The sequence below is a fragment of the Phytophthora infestans genome, genomic scaffold, assembly GCF_000142945.1.
Source record: "Phytophthora infestans T30-4 supercont1.286 genomic scaffold, whole genome shotgun sequence".
Classification (NCBI taxonomy): Eukaryota; Oomycota; class Peronosporomycetes; order Peronosporales; family Peronosporaceae; genus Phytophthora; species Phytophthora infestans.
Window position 1 is genome coordinate 7,853 of NW_003303473.1, and position 4,844 is coordinate 12,696.

Genomic DNA, 4,844 nt, shown 5'->3' on the forward strand with positions numbered 1-4,844 from the left:
TTAGTTTCAGAGCCCTCTGGGTTCTTGGGGCTTTATCCCACCGCCCACTCTGCGCGAGAGCACATTTGGCACCTGGTCCATTGACCGCAAACCCGACAGCGAACCAGTTGAGCCGGTCGTTAATGGTTATTGATGGGCACGCACATTGCGTGCGTGCAGTTGGTCAGGAGGAGTACCGTAACTGGTCTCTTTTAACCGACAGATGGGATGGGGGCTGTAATAGCCTATCAATAACCAGCCTTTGCAATTAACGGTAGCCTTTTTGGCAAAAGGATATCGCACCTCAAGCTACAGTACTACCCGGGGGCCCAACCCTGAAGATTCGACTGCACAATTTGCAAACTAAAACCGCTCCGGGCCTCACGGTTCGTGACTGTGGGATAAGTGATCGGAGATAACCTTGATGGGGGCAAGCAATCCCGGGTAGTACGCATATTCCAACACACTACTTTATGAAAACTACTGCTACGTGCGGTGTACTTAGACATTGTCTAACGCGTCACGTTTTCGTGTTCGCAGAACTATGGCTCGGAGTAAGCGAAAGAGGACGCGCGAGGAACTCGAGGAGGCCCTGCACGAGAACGAACGCATTAACGCGACACCCATGCGAGAGGAAAAGGATGCACGAAAACGACGTCAGACCAAGCGCAGGAAGAAACGATACGACTTGAACAAAGAGCTGAAGGCCCTCAGCGTACACCAAGACGAGCCAGACGTCACAGAAGCGACGGAAGTTCCGGCTCATCGTATTGAAGATCAGGAGGAGAAGACGGAAGAGTCCGATCCTGCGGTACATCAGCGCCGGTTTGCGGCCCAGATGGAGGCAGCATATATAGCGGGTGCCACCGAAGTGGCTTCATTGGCAGTGCCTGTCGTACTACAAGCTACTGTTCAAGAGCGAACCCCTGTCTCGCTTGGGCAGCGCGCTCGCGGAAACAGCGATACACTATCCCACATAGACCGCCGCCGTGCCGGGGATGCTGAGAGGGCCCGTACCAGAAGAGCCAATATGACGCTCTCTCAGCGTGATCGTACTCGGAAGAAAGACGCTGAACGCAAACGCGCCCGTAGAGCCCAATTGCGCGGTCAGGAACTTAACGAACGACGCGAGCAAGAGAGAACCCGACTACAAGAAAGACGTGCTGGTTTGAGCCAACACGACCGGGACTGCGAGCGAGAGATCAACACTCTGGCTCGCGCTGAGAATCGACAATTGATGGATGAAAACGATCTCTCCGCACTTTGGGCTACTAACAGGGAGCAGCACGCCACGCACAGAGCGGAGCAGTCTGAACATGAACGGGAAGCCAACCGGGAGCTACATCGTCAACAGGAAGCGAATCGACGTTCTCGCCAGACAGCGGCAGAACGCCAGCAAGAACACGAGCGGGTGCGCACTCGACGCCAATGCATCCGACATGGGCACGCTCTTATATCCCTCGAAGACTTCGATGCGTCCATGATAACGGGTGACGACGTGGTGAGCGGCCGGCACAAGCTTCCGGCTACAGCCGTTTGTCCGATCTGCAATGCTTGGAAGTGGCCTGGCGAGTCTGCGATATCATGCTGTCTGGCAGGCAGGGTAAAGCTACCTCCACTGCACCCCGCGCCACCCAAGCTGCTTCAGCTGTACGGAAATCCCGAGTTCCGCCGTCAAATCCGTGCCTACAACCAAGCTTTTGCTTTTACGTCGATTGGTGCTTCGTGCTCAAACCGATCGTTTCAAAATGTGCATCAAGACGAGAGCGTTGCAGGTACACACGGGGTGTACACATATCGCATTCAAGGGGCTATGGGGCACTACCTAGGGTCCCTCCTTCCCCACATAGACCGTCGGACAGGCGCACGGGTATCTCCGAAGTTTGCACAGATCTACATTGTGGATCCAGACATGCAACGCCGCGCGGAGCGACGTCTTGGTATATTCGCGGATCTGGATCGTGTTGCACTACTAGACATCGAGAAAATGATGGCAGAGCACAACCCATTAGCGCAACGGTTCCTCCACTTTGGGCAGCAAGTGCGCCAACACAACACGGAGGCTCCAGTAGACTTGGTTTTCCGTCTGCATGACAACTCCTCGCGACCGAGGACGCATAACCGCCCCACTGTGTCTGAAGTGGCTGCGACTCTCATTGAGGATGGCAACCTGGCTCAGCCTCGGGATCTACTACTCTTTACACGCGATCAAAGACTGCTACGTTTGTACGAGACTCACGCCGATTACGATCCACTCCAATACCCGCTTCTCCTTCCATATGGAGAGAAGGGCTGGACCTACACAGACGAGTTCGCGAATGGTGCTGAGTATAGAAACAAGAAGGCGATGTCGCTTCGTGAACACGTTGCGTTCCGCCTCCACCAGAAAGTGGATGATCAGTCCGCTCTCCACCAAGGTGGGCGTCTATTTCAGCAGTGGTGTGTAGATCAGCGTGCAAAATGTGAGCAAGAACAGCTTGGCTGGGTGGCCGACAATCAGAAAACACTACGCGCCGATCAATACAGGGGTGTTCAAGACGCTTTGCTCAACGAAGATACTTTGGCTCTGGCGGAAGGAGAAGTACTGCTGTCGGAATATGACCGGGCCCAGAGCAGATTGGTGCACCCAGACCGAGATGGAGGCGGCAGAGGACGACCTACCCACTTTCTTAATCAGGTTGGCAAGCGTATCATACTACCGGCTTCACACCTGGGTAGCCCGCGGTCCATGTACAAGTCGTATCAAGATTCGATGGCAATTGTTCGGGAGTATGGACGGCCCGACGTCTTCCTGACGGAAACGTGCAACCCTAAGTGGGACGAGATTCTTGAAGCGATACCTTCCGATATCCAGACAGCTCAAGATCGACCAGACATCGTGGCTCGCGTGTGGCAGCAGAAACTGCAAGCGACGCTTGACGATTTAAACCAAGGCGTTCTGGGGCGAGTGCGCGCGCGGATTTACGTTGTCGAGTTTCAAAAACGAGGGCTCCCCCACGCACACGTACTGATTATTTTGGCTGACGAAGACAAACCTCGAACCCGCGAGATCGTAGACAAGATGGTATGCGCTGAGATCCCAGATAAGGATAAAAACCCTCAGCTGTATGAGACGGTCATGTCATGCATGCTCCATGGTCCATGCGGGCCTGCAAATCCTTTCTGCGCGTGTATGAAGGACGGCAAGTGCACCAAAGAATATCCGAAGCCCTTAGCAGAAGTTACACAAGCCAATGCCAACGGATATCCAGTGTACAGACGACGTCGACGGCAAGAAGGTGTTCTAAAGTTCAAAGGCAGAGAATACGACAATGCTACGATCAACCAGTGGGTTGTACCGTACAACCCGTACTTATCCCAGAAGTACAACTGCCACATCAACGTCGAAGTGTGCACGGATATTACTGCGGTTAAATACCTGTACAAGTATGTGTACAAAGGACCCGACATGGCTATACTCACTGTGGAAGAAGTCCGAGGAGGGCAGCAGAGTGCGCGTCGAGAACCAAATGAGATTCTACGTTTCTTGAGCGCCCGGTACATTTCTCCGGTGGAAGCTTGCATGCGCCTGCTCGATTTCACAATTCAGGGGAAAACCCATGCGGTGACACAGCTAACTGTTCATCTCGAGTCAGGCCAGACAATTTGCTTTCGCGAGACGGAAAACCCGGAGGCGGTTTTGGAACGGGGTAGTCACACGATGCTGACCAGATTCTTTGAGTTGTGTGCGAGTGAAGAACCTCAGAATCATATTGCCAGAACGATGTTGTATCAGGACATCCCTAAAGAGTTCTGCTGGAAAGCGCCGGAGAAAGGGCAACCGAAAAGGTGGGTTCGCAGGAAACAGTATCAAGCTGCGGTTGGTCGCATGATTCATGTGTCTCCTCGAGACATGGAGCGGTTCTATCTTCGGCTACTGCTCTGTCAGCGTAGAGGTCCAACATCGTTTGAAGACTTGAGAACGGTTAACGGGATTGTCTGCCCCACATTCCAAATTGCGGCGCGGGAAGCTGGCTACTTGGAGAATGATAACGAGTGGGTTTCGTGTTTGAGGGAGGCAGCTGAGTTCCAAATGCCGTATCAGCTACGCCAGCTCTTCGTCACCATTCTGGTGTATTCAGCTCCAGCAAATGTTGGTGTTCTATGGGATCGGTTTTTCGCGGATCTTTCCCAAGACTTCGCACGCAAACATCAGGCTTTGATGGACCCCTTTAAGTCGGCGTTGATCGAATTTGAAACGCTGATGAGCATTCAAGAACTACTTCAAGCGAGTGGGTATGCGGTAGCTGACTTCGACGAGCTTCCTCAGTTGGGGTCGTTCCCAACATTGATTCGTGAAGCGCTTCGCCAAAACGGGTTACTACGACGTGAGCTGACTGGATACGACGCGTCATCTTTGGAGGCAATTGTAAGCACAGAAGATCAGCTAAACGAAAGTCAGCGGGTGGTTTACGACCAGATTATTGAAGCGGTTGAATGCCCGGAGGAAGGCAAGAAGTTATTTTTTGTCGATGGCCCGGGTGGTACTGGAAAATCTACACTGCTTCGAAACATACTGGCCAAAGTCAGACTCTCGGGGAAAATCGCCATCGCTGTGGCGTCTAGCGGTATTGCCTCGCTCTTGCTCATGGGTGGTAGGACAGCTCATTCTACATTCAAGATCCCTTTGAAATTGAACGAGAGCTCGACGTGCGGTATCAGGAAGAACTCCCATATTCAGGAGTTGATTAAGCATGCAAGTTTAATTATTTGGGACGAAGCACCTATGGCCCATCGCCACGCATTCGAGGCAGTAGACCGAACACTGCGGGACATACTTGACAACGACACCGAGCCTTTTGGGGGGAAAGTGTTTGTACTTTCGG